The 13167-nt window shown below is 32.8% G+C and overlaps 1 pseudogene; it reads left to right on the top strand.

Annotated features, from left to right (window-relative positions):
* Positions 1-208: 208 nt before the first annotated feature.
* Positions 209-7430, top strand: LOC148601925 (uncharacterized; annotated as a pseudogene).
* The last annotated feature ends 5737 nt before the right edge of the window (positions 7431-13167 follow it).

The raw sequence follows: 13167 nt of genomic DNA, 5'->3' as shown, positions 1-13167 counted from the left end.
ATCCACAAAATACACATGGATGATTTAGGGTTCCTTTATTGATAAGGCAGATTGGAATCTGTTACAAATAAATTAATTGACCCTGTAATATAATACAATACTTTTTAAGTACAGAGAAAAGAAAGATAACTCTATTTTTAAATAAAGAACATATTCTGTCAACCTGTACAATATTGTTAGAATAAAATATAGATTATGTTTTCAAGTATTTGTCTGTCTCTAAGACTCAATATATCTTGTGTATACATGTATGAATTATAATTATTCATGATTGACATAAATCTCATACCAATATAATTTTGTAAGTTCTGACATAATAGTATTCTGTACAGATCTCTTATACTCTATTAATTGTATGCAACATGTAAGATTTAAAATAACAGCAAAACATAAGTTTGCCAAACATTGCCACAAATGGTATGTTAACACAGAAAATATAATAAAAACACAACTTAATGCTTACCTCTCAAATATATGAAAAGGTCAGGTTAACTGTCTGGTATAATACAGTATGACACATCATATAAAACCTGAAGCAAATATATGTTTCATAACTGATGTGTTCATGGAACAATAATAACATTCATTACAAACACCAAACACTTTGAGTACATCATTAAATAAAAATATTATTTAACATATTAAAATCTAACCATTTAATCAATTATTTATATCCTATTTATTTATAAGAAATCACATTCATTCAAGATTTGTCTCTTTTGAAACTTTTGGTTTAATAGCTCAATTATTAACTATTTTAAATATTTATAATCCTTTATATCATTTAGTCTCTTTAAATGGTTTAAATAGATTTTACTCATTCACTCAGTTTATTTTCATACTGCAAATTCATTCTCAAATTCAAACAAAACATTCAACCTCATACTAGCTGCTCAGTTAAGACAAAGTTATTTTAGTGAGATAAAGTGCTAGAAATATAGAAACAAACCTCAAATACAAGTTCCAGAAACTCAGCAATACAACTAAACTTCCAAAGTAGATTTATGCTAAAATACTAGGCAGAAACTATCGACCAAGATATAAAAATCTCAAGGAAATCAATATGTCTGCCATCCAGCTCAGCAAACTCAAAGAGAATAATACTCACATTCCAAAGGAAACCCCAAAGAGAATTTTAAAGTACATGTGACCTGAATAGACCAATAAATAAAGGAGAAATAAAGAGTTCTATAAATAGCTCATCAGCCGATAGGTAAATCCATCAGTCAAAGTAAATGATTATCAATTACACTGATACAAGTAACAATATGTATACATTTTAATACAAATGTGAGTAAGTTTTAATAAACATATAAACCATTCGTTTATTAATCTCAAATTATACATCATATAATAAATAAAATACAATACAAAAATATATAGAAAGAGTAACATTAAATGAATATTATATCCACAGTCAATTCCTGGTTAAATTCCACTCTGGCACAATAACTATATTTTTCAATTATTTCCATGTACAAGTTTAGAAATATGGTAATAATGTTAATTAACCAGTTACAATGTACAAACAAATCGACATACTTAAATGTTCCGGGTCACTACTCTCCCTAGACAGATGGAGCATGGTGAGTAGAAAAAGTTTTTTCCGCGGTTCCCATTGTCTAGCGGGCATATATGTTACTAAAAATACTCACCAAGCCCCTGTGTATAAATTTACTTCCTTGAGAAATCATATGCATGATACATATTTATAATTGGCTACCAGAGATTTATAATTATGAATAAATATAATATTCATCTTATATTCTAGTAGGGAATAATAAATGTAATTTTTGTAGCAAACTTGGTATCACCATACAGGAAAATGATTCCGGAATCGAACTAGGTAGGTGTGACATGCACAATTTCAACTTGAAAATCGTCACAAGCGGTTGAAGGGCGATACTCCGCGGTACCGCTAAATCCCCAACTTTTTGTATGGCACATCGTTCTGACCCCAACCCGACATATCAATATCCAAATAAAAAAGAGGATGGTTGCAGGGTCAGAGGAAATTCGGACTACTTATATTCCCCCATAAAACTGTCACCAGAAATGCAAAAAGCCCATGCAGTATACAACTTTAAAGAAAGCTACCTACATGATGTTTGCTGATTTCTGTCGCATGAAAAATGAGCAGAAATGCCAACAAAATATGATATATCAAGTAAAAACTAGAATGCTAGCTTACATTCAAGAACCATGAACTTCACGTCCAATGGTACTAAATTAAATTTTTAAAAACCGTTCAGTTCTATTATTGAATGTAGGACATTTCGGCCAGTGGACTTTTCGGCTTGGAGATTTAGGCCTTGGATGTTTCGAACAGGAAATTTTGAAAAGGTGGATGTTTCAGCCAAAGTATATTTATTTCTCTCTTTTGATGATTTAGAGTAGATGTTTTTTTTATTTGAAATAAAATAATGGCCAGGGTTGATGCATTGTTTGATTAAACTGACAATGAAGTGTATTAATAAGTACTGTCCTTACATGATAGTATATATGCACTGTAATTACTCAATAATTGAAACCATTTATCACTCATTATCTAGTAAGTTTCCACGAAAGAATAGAAATAAATCATTTCTTTTTAAACTTAAAAAAATTTTTTTATATTTTCAATCAAGTTTTGAGACACTAACAGTGTTATGAATCCTTTATCTACCAGTCAATTTGTTATAAATTTCTAATGTAAGTTTGCTCTCAAGTAAACTTGTGTGCAGTTTTAAAAAGAGTAATAAATTTGCTTTATTTGAAATATAAATTAAAAACCAAATACTGAATAAATTGTATCTGCAAAGAATAGCAAATAGTACTAAAGTTATATATTTTCAAGCGAAACGGCTGTTTTCCGAAAAACCAAAAGATCATAGGCCATGCTGAAAAATCCTATAGACTGTAAGGTCCCTAGCCGAAATGTCTTTCCACCCAATTATTTCCCTCAGGAGTTCACCAACAGTCAGTAATAATAATCACATTTACATGTGATGCCTACTCTTCGTAAAATAATTACCAAAATCCCTTGAGCAGTTTACACCAAATAAAATCTAAATCGTATTTGGTATTTCAACATCTATAGTATACTCGAATTCACCTCAGCCTGTTTTCAGTTTTTTAAATTATCTTTTAAATCTCTTAAGTTCCTTTAAAAAATTGTCATTTCATTCACGTCGTTCTGTACTGCAACTCTCATACATTTATTTCTCGTTCTTACCTCCGAGATCGAAATACAATGTATTTACATATTTATTTTTTCTACGAGAATTTTGCACTGAAGGTACGAGATCACAATTAATTCCCTTGACTTTTCGTTGACGAATATAGTTCCTTTTTATAGTGTGTTTCTTCCTGATTTTTTTTCTTTGCTGAGCAAGTACATACATATATAATGCTGCTACACATTCAAAGAAAACTAGGAAAGACTTCAGCAACAGTTTATAAATTGATGAGTTATAAGAGTAAAAACATATAAAAAGTTCAACAAAAAACAACAACAAAAAACAAGACAACAAAAAAAAAGACCAAAAAAAAGTCAAAATAAACCAAAAAAAAAAAAAACAGCAAAAGAACAAAAAAAAAACAAGACACCCCCCCCCCACCCCGAGCAGGACATGCTTACATTTCTTGTCTTGCGTTATTTGGTAGATATTAATTGGTTGTGTAGTTTTACATTTGACTTAGTTTATTTACACACAAATTGCATAGGCTTACATGCTTTTTCACAAGAGACATAGAATAATTATAGTGAATAAATTCAATGAAAAAAATCAAGAATATTTTTTGATATGGATACTGACATGCATTTTTTTATTATTAATAAAGCATCTGAGATCGCTAAATCCTTAAATTCACTATTTTATTTTGATATACAAAAATCAGGGCGAACAAGATTTAGGGAGAAACGACCCAGGGCGAACCGGTAGTAGGGCGAAACCACTCAGGTGCGAACTGGAATTAGGGCGAAACAACCCGGATTCTATTCGGGTGCATGCCCGAAGTTTATTAATAAAGCAAAAAAATGCATGTAAATTTTGCTTGTCTTTTCAAAATGCCCTTCTGGTTCGAAAATTTTAATAAACCATGCAAAAGTTTGGCAAAATGAGTGGATAATAGCATATATTTTGGAACCCATTTCGATATTCTCTGGATCTGCGCCTGGTAAATGAACTATATAATATATTATTGTATTGCATGTAAGATATCCGAATATGTTGATATGGTATTTGTAATTAATTAGTCTGAAAACCATGTGCCAGAAGCTAACCATGTCCAATCTCACTTATGCATATACGAACTTTTTTTATCATTCTTATATATCATGATTTTAAAAACGCCCTTTTCACATGGAATGCTAGAATTTTTATTGTAATAAGTGCACACATGTATAAATTTGTTGATTAGAGTCTCGGGTACAGGTCGGTACATACTTCCTGTTTATTAAATTCTAGTTAACGGACGTCTCATTCGATTGTGTACTGTAATTAATTTTAATAACACAGTGGCGGGTCCAGAGGGTGTCCCCGGGATCGGAATCCCGATCCATTAAAAATCATGCTAAACATATAATCTTTTTAACAGAATTTTCCCGTTAAATTAATATTATCATTTGTTTCGACCATCTGTTTATATGCATTCAAGACAGAAAAAAATATTGAATTAAGTTCAATAAAACAACATAATTTTGTGGATAATTCCAAAAAATATAATTATGCAAGACCTTTTGTGCTAATTTTCACTAAAACCAAGACTGTGACTTTCTATCTCCCCTTGTTAATGGCAGGATGTTTACATCGGCTCCACAAAAAATGTGATTTACAAATATTAATGAACTTTATTCATTGGGAAAGTGATGATTTTGAGTTATGAAGGTAGATGGCGTCACCAGACGGGTCGCTACAACCGAAGAAGAAGAAAAAGCGGACAAAAAGTAAAAAGGAAGAGCAAGGTCAGGCAGGTGTGTTCGATTGGTCGGCCATTACTGTACCGGCTATGAATTTAAATATGAACGGTCAACCTTACATGAACAATATGTCAATGCCAATGGCAGTTACCTCACCAACCCAGCAAATGCAATTTGGGGGTTCTTTTATGTCCTACCCTTCAGCCACGCAGCCAACCCCCACGGCCACACCCATGTGGGTTAATGAACTTATGTCAAAATTTGAGGCCATATCTGTAAAAAGTAACACTATTGATGAAATTAAATCATCTGTAAACATTATTGACACAAAAATGACCGCGATGAGACGTGATTTAAACACGCTTACAACCCGAGTTAATGAACTAGAAACAAGTCAATCATTCATCTCAAAAACATTCGATGACCATTTAAAAAATACAAAGAGACTAATAAAACGATTGAATCCGAGATGAAAAAATTAAAGTCAGAATGTGTCGCGTTACGTACTGAAATTGCGTCAATGAAAGCAGAGACAAAAATCATAACAGTCAAAAAAGGAAATTACAAAAATAGTGAAAGCGAACGAAAAGCTAAATAGCGATATTGAAGCTATTCAGAGAGAATCAATGCGAGACAATTTACTTTTTCATGGAATAAAAGAATCAACTGATGAAGATTGTGTTGCGATTGTAAAAGAAATTTGTCAGTCAAAGCTTGAGATTGAGGATGACTTTAACATCAAAACGGCATTTCGTCTCCGTAAAGTTAAACGCTCTGAAAATGAAGATACGGTTCAAAACAAAGAACTAAGCAGGCCAATTCTTGTGAAATTTAGTGATAAGCAGAAACGTTATTCGGTTCGTAGAAAAAGTTTCAAGTTGAAGGGTTCCGACATCTCAATAACTGATCATTTCCCAAAAACGGTGGTGGATAAAAGGCGTTCATGAATTCCGTTTCTGAAGCAAGCTCGTGATGCGGAGGTTAAAGCTGTTCTAATACGTGATAAGTTGTTCATTGGAGGTGTAGTATATTCTGGTGGTTCAATCGAGGACGCGATTAAAGAAGCCACAAGTCAAAAAATGAAAATTGTTGATAAAAATAAAAATAAATCCCATGAAAAAAAACGCAAGTGATGCTAGTGGGGCCACGGGCGGTCCTGACGATAATGCGATGACATAGGATTCGTCGGAATAATATGTTACAAATCTTAAGTGTTTAGCCTGGAATATAAATGGTGGTTTTGAAAATAAAATAAAAGATATCAGATTTAAAAATTTCTTAAGCACTTATGATATTGTATTTCTCTCCGAGTGTTGGAATAATGATACTTGTGATGTAGAAGTTAATGGGTATAAACGTAAAACAATCCCATTAGCCAGAAAAAAGTATAAACAAGGATGTGGTTTATTTGTTATGAGTAGAAATTCACTTGACAAATTTGTTACTATACTTGATATTTTTTATGAAACTATAGTATGGTTAAAAGTATCCAAGGAAATCATAGGCAATGAACATGACTATTTGTTATCTTGTGTGTATGTCCCACCACAGAGATCTTCATTCTATAGGATACACGATGTAGATTTGTTTTATGAACTAGAGGCCCAGGTTGCAAGATACTCTGAAGTTAGCCCAAACATTTTTATTATAGGTGATTGTAATTCTAGAACTGGTAATTTATGCGATTTTGTTTGTAATGATGTAGTACATGATAATGCTTTAGATAGAATATGTGAATGTTTTACTTACGTTGCTGACGAGACTCTGCCTGACAGGAGTAATCCTGATTCTGCGACCAATGACTACGGTATACAGCTTATAAACTTATGTAAGAGCAGTGGTTTACGAATCTTGAACGGTCGTCATGTCGATGGTATGGCAAATGACATTACGTACAGTGGTCCTAGAGGTATGAGTATGATTGACTATGTGCTATCAAAACCGAGTAACTTCAAGTTTGTATCACAATTTATAACTAGTAACTTCCCAACATTTAGTGATCACGAACCTTTACATATTCAATTAGAAATAAACTTTTCTACAAAAGTGTTAATAACGAACATAGTAATAACACAGGGAATGAAGCTGTGATTTTCAAATGGAATGATGATTTTAAGGACCCGTGCCTTAATGCACTGTTGGTTAATTCTGATATATTGAATGCAACAATTAATCATTTTGAATTTGCTTCCCAGGAACAAATAGACTATAGTATAAATCATTTCTCAGAGACCTTTGTAAATGTTATGTCTCCATTCTTCAGACAAAACAAAAGACAGAATCGTAAACCTGACACAATCCATGAAGATAAACCGTGGTTCGATCGAAGGTGTAAAGAACTTTATTCAAGCTATCATTCAGCGCTGTTTATATTTAACAGAGGCAAAACCCGTCTCAATCATAACGCTTTAAACAATGCTAAAAAAGAATACAAAGTCTATGAACGTAAATGTAGCCGTCTTTATAAGCGACAGCAAGGTGATATGCTCAATAAACTTAGGATTAATAATCCAAAGCTGTTTTATGCAAAATTTAGGAAAAAAAAATACTAGGAACTGTGATTTGAATGCCACTGATTTTTTTTAATATTTCAAAAATCTAGTTTCTGATGTATCAGATGGTGATGTTGATCTGGAGATGCCCCATAATGAATGTAATTTCGAAGTCTTGGACTCGCACATTTCTTCTGATGAGATCGTCAGCGCCATTAGTCAGTTGAAACGTGAGAAAAGTCATGGCCCTGATTGTTTCTTAAACGAATTTTTCATCGAATACAAGAACATTATGTTACCATGTTTATGCACTATTTTTAACGCAGTGCTTGATTCTGGTTATTTTCCGTCATCATGGACTGATGCTATTCTTGTTCCTGTTTTTAAATCTGGTGATGTCAACGATCCAGGAAACTATCGTGGTATAAGTCTTGTCAGTAACCTAGGAAAATTGTTCACTACAATATTGAATCTTAGATTGCTAAAATGGGCATCGTGTAACGATATATTAACTGATGCAAAATTTGGTTTTCGTAGTGGTTAAAGTACTGCAGATGCAATATTTTGTGTATATTCTGCTATAGAAAATGTATTGTGCAAAGGAAATAGATTATATTGTTGTTTTGTAGATTATAAGAAGGCGTTCGATTCAATAGATCCCACGTGTTTATGGTATAAAATTGCTAAATTGGGAATTAGAGGAAAATTACTTACAGTTCTGAAATCCATGTATAATAATGTTAGAACATGTATTCGCTATAATGGGTTTAATTCTGATTTTTTCACCAGTAGTTTAGGTGTCATGCAAGGTGAAGTTCTTTCACCTATTTTATTTTCATTTTATGTTAATGATTTTGAGCTCGAGTTTATCTCAGAAGGTATTACACCACTAGAATTTCAAAATATTACACTTTTCTTATTAATGTATGCTGATGATATGATTTTAATGTCTGAATCAATTAATGGGTTGCAAAATATGCTTAACACCTTGTCGAACTATACAGAAAAATGGGGTCTCACTGTTAACATAAGGAAAACTAAGATAGTTATATTTCGTAGAGGTGGAGCTGTTAGAGCTCAAGAGGAATGGTTTTATAATGGTAATAGATTGGATATTGTAGACAAATTCTGTTATTTGGGTGTATTGTTGCATTACAATTGTAAATTTCTTATAACACAAAGGCATTGTGCTGAACAGGGTAGAAAAGCCATGTTTGGCTTACGAAAAACTACATCATCTTTATTTTTGAATGTTTTTACTATGCTGAATCTATTTGACACTTACGTAGTTAGTGTATTATTGTATGGTTGTGAAATATGGGGTGCACATAAAGCCCCAACGGTTGAAAAAGTACATTTAGATTATTGTAAGATGATACTTGGAGTGAAAAGGACAACATGTGACGTCATGATTTATTATGAACTTGGAAGATATCCTTTACAATATGAACGTTATTTTAGAATGATAAAATTGTGGTATAAAATTTTGAAAAGTGATAACTGTATTTTGCAGTCTTGCTACAAAGAATTGGTAGATAATTGTGCCAATCATAACAACTGGGCACGATGTATTAAGCAAATATTATATCGTATAGGTTTATATTACCTGTGGGACAATCAATTTGATATTACTTAAGTTTTGTGTATATGATATCAAAAAACGTTAGTTTGTTCATGCTCAACAAGATCTTTACTCTGTATTAGATGCTACTTCAAAAGGTAGAATTTATAAATACGTAGTTTCTAATGTTGAACTTCCATTTTATTTGAAAAAATGTGTTATCCCTGTTGTTTATCGTAAATATATCACTAAAATCAGATTGTCTGCGCACAATCTGCTTATTGAAACAGGGCGGTATTATAATACTATGCACGGCGTCACATAAATAACATACTGTTAAAATTTGAATAAAAATATTTTCTACGACTTTATTGACACCTACCGTCGTTTAATTGTCTTAAATGACTTGCTCATTCGTTTGGGCAAACGGCTTCTCCCTAAACATTGAATCGTTAAATTCCGGTCAGATTTTAATTCTCGGTGCCAATATTTACATTGTAAAAAGTCGGCCATGTTTACAGTGATCGGGTTGCTAGGAGATGTTGTTTACGTTTAAATGGTTTGTCCAAAAACCGAAGAACCCAGACTGCATTTCGGCGTTATTTCGGATATCTCGGATTTTTTTTACGCGAACAACGTACAATACCGAGAAGTTAATCAAGCAGACGATTGTCACCGGAGTTCGACGGGAACTTACGAACTTCGTTTGTAAACAAATCGTCCCGTAGAAACCAACATGGCGGATATTAGTATGGGATTTCCCCGTAAGGATTTGTTACGCATGATTTAAGCTAAAAGCGACTTGTTCAGGGAGAAGCAGTTTGGCTAAACGAATGAGCAAGTCATTTAAGACAATTTAAACGACAATAGGTCTCAATAAAGTCGTAGAAAATATTTTTATTCAAATTTTAACAGTATGTTATTTATGTGACGCCGAGTATAGTAGAGATACTAGGCTTTGTAATATGTGTCAAATGAATGTAATTGAGGATGAGTTTCACTTCATTTTACAATGTAATTGTTATGTAAATATTACGTAAAAGATTTATAAAAAAAAGTATTATTGGTCTAGGCCTTCCGCCTTTAAACTTGTTCAACTACTAGCTGTTGAAAACACAAAAGAGTTATGCAACTTAGGCAAATATTTATGTCATGCATTTACATAAGAAACGCATCTATATAATATTGTCACAATAATTTCAGACGTCCATATGTCATTATATATTTTTTGTTCACCTTATACTGATAAACTGTAAAGTTTAAAGTTAATAAAGAATTGAATTGAATTGTCCTACTTTCTTTTCCTTAAGCCATACATCCTAATCATCACTTGTGTGCACTTGTTTGTTTTCGCGTGTGTCAATTGAGAAAATTGCAACCCTTCATATTACCTGTTAATTTATACATATACATTGTACCAGATATTTAACTTCCTAATTAGTTTATCAAAGAAGGTACAAAATGTATGAAGGTAATGTCTTGTGTAATGTCAAACAAATATCACAAGCTCTGTTAAATAACTCATTGCTTAATTTGGTATATAAAGGGCATACAAGTAAAACATGTTTTTCGTTTTCTGTAGTGCCTCCATCATTCCCAAAGGGCGGATAAATGAAAATTGCACTAGAGTTAACCTTTATTTTACGCTTCCAATAACACGAGTAGCATGGACACATAGAAGTATGCTGATGTTCAAAGGAGTTTCACGTAAAACAACAAGAAAGCGGTAAAAAGCTGAAATCAAAGAAAAAATGACAATATACAACCTATCATAACACATGTGATCATAATAAGTCAAAAATGCAACATGTAAAAATGAACCCAAATGCACACCATACATATGCAAAAATATGAAACATATTTTCTGATGAGAAATATCGTGAAATTACTTCAGTTAACTAAAAATCATGAAATATATGACAAAATACATGTATGTTCTAGCCTAAATTCAAGACTTAAAAATGACATTGATTTAAAGTGACAAACTGGCGTTTCATACTTTTTGAAAATACATCAAAAAGGGGAGGTGTATGAAACGTCAAAATTTACACAAAAAATGAATGAATCAGGTCAAGGGAACATTAAAAAGGGGTGCCCTAAATTATCTAAGCAAAATATAAACAAAACCACAATGAAATTGTTGACTCATGTCCTAGGTCATACTACCGGAAATAAATCAAGTTTAAACTATGAAAAAAGAGTAAAAATCACATTGAACTTATCGTATGTCGTAATTATGAATAAGCATAAAAACTTACACTGTGCTAGAATCAGGTGTACACATCAAAAATTATAAAAGACATGAATGTACATTTTGTCATAATACAAGTATCGGAGGAATGAAAAAACGGGGAAAGAAACGAACATTTAACTATAGGTACCAATAATAAGAGTCAAGAACATTCACTGTCTGCACGTGAGGGAAAGGCAGCACATTTTCTATATTAAATTGATCATAACCTATTCATCATAAAATCATATTCTATCTTCGATTGATAAACCTTCGTATCTGTCAGTTTCAATTTTTATGGGTGCCACACCACATATGTCGGATAATTCACTCGTTCGTCACCTTCTCTGATTTTCTACAAGGCGCCTGCTGAAATCTGCACAAAAGTTATATTAAATTTTAGATATTTTAAAAGTATAATAAAAATGAAAGCTATTTTGTGTGAATGCTAATAAAATCCCAATAATCCCAACTTAGTCCATATGCCTATAATTAATTTAATCCAGACACTTCAGTGGCACAACTCAAAAAAGGGTTCTGGGCTGAAAACTCCTGTTGTGATTTTTTGATTTCGTGCTAAATGGTCAAATGATAGCCAGAGCCTCATCTTTGCCGACTAAAGGATTTATGATAATTTGTCTATCCGTTTCACTCCCTTGCAACCGCTATCCCCGCTCCCGCACCGGGCTTGCAATTAATGGTGAACATAATTATCAAGTGAGTTAGCTAATAGTGGTATAAAGTAACTTTCGGTCATCTATTGGCATGAACTGTCATGGAACTATTTTTGTGTAAGCTTGATCCCAGCCCATTTTTTCTATATTGGACAAAATTGTGTCACCAGCCATTTCATTGCATGTTTGAACTTACCTTCCTTCTGGGTATTACTGGGAAGTGGGAGATTCAGAAATTGCGAATAGAGGATGGGGGTGACTGACCTAAGAAGGATAGGGCATTCATCAGGTGACCGGGTAGGAGGCATGAATCAAATTTAAAAATGGGGGGGGGGGAGATTTTCAAGAAATCCTCCCCAAATTGTAGGGGGTTTTCCTCTACCCCATCTGGATCTGCCACTGCTCTAGTTATTTTAATATTTATTATATAATAGCCAAAACTTTACAAGCATAAGGGGGCTGCATGGCATGGGATGGCCCACCTGGGGTCTACCTGTGGATCTGCCTTTGCAGGTGTATCCCTGTTTATTTCTAGCCTCGAAAGAAAACATGCCCAAGGAAAGGTGTGTGGTCAAACATCAGATTAACTTTCAAGTTTGGAAAAACAATCCAAAATTGAATAAAACTCCAACTTTAACTCAACTCAAACTTGGATTTTTTGCTCTTCTCACTGGAAAATGTTTTTTCAATTATGTCTGATGTTAATAGAACATTGATGTAGGCTTTTGTTGTTTTAATCTTATTTTTCTGATGCACTGTAACACTGAAATATTGTTTGGCAAAAAGTGGGGTTATTTTATGTGTACTGAATGATAAAAAAGCATGTCACTGAAATAATTTATTTCTATAAAAAATCTGCACATGATCATTTGTGTATGGGAGCACTTGAATAGTAGCTTTTGAGGATATATAGTAGAATAGAAACCCTGATTTCATCCAATATGGAACAAATCTCCATTGAAAATTGTGCTAATTATACTGACCTGATAACAAACATAATGCAAGTCTTTATTATTTCCATTTTAACCCTGTCATATTTTTTTAAACGATAGAACATCATGATATTTTTTTAATTTACAGTATACTTGTAAGAAAATAGTTATATATTCAGGGGTGGATCTAGGATTTTAGAAGGGGCAGAATGTGGGGGGGGGTTATAGAACGAAATGCAGATTGAAGTGAGAAAGGAGTTTTTTTGTGGTACAATTTGTGAAAAATTATGATTTCTTGCACAATTCCCCCCCCCCAATCTCAGGAGGTGTATATGCGAGACATGCCTGTCATTTGGTCTATGCCTGATATTATTACGT

This window comes from Perna viridis, chromosome 12, assembly GCF_037379345.1.
Source record: "Perna viridis isolate PV_CMFRI_1.1 ecotype Kerala chromosome 12, ASM3737934v1, whole genome shotgun sequence".
Classification (NCBI taxonomy): Eukaryota; Metazoa; Mollusca; class Bivalvia; order Mytilida; family Mytilidae; genus Perna; species Perna viridis.
Note: the sequence above shows the minus strand (reverse complement) of the source record. Positions and strands in the feature narration are given on the sequence as shown.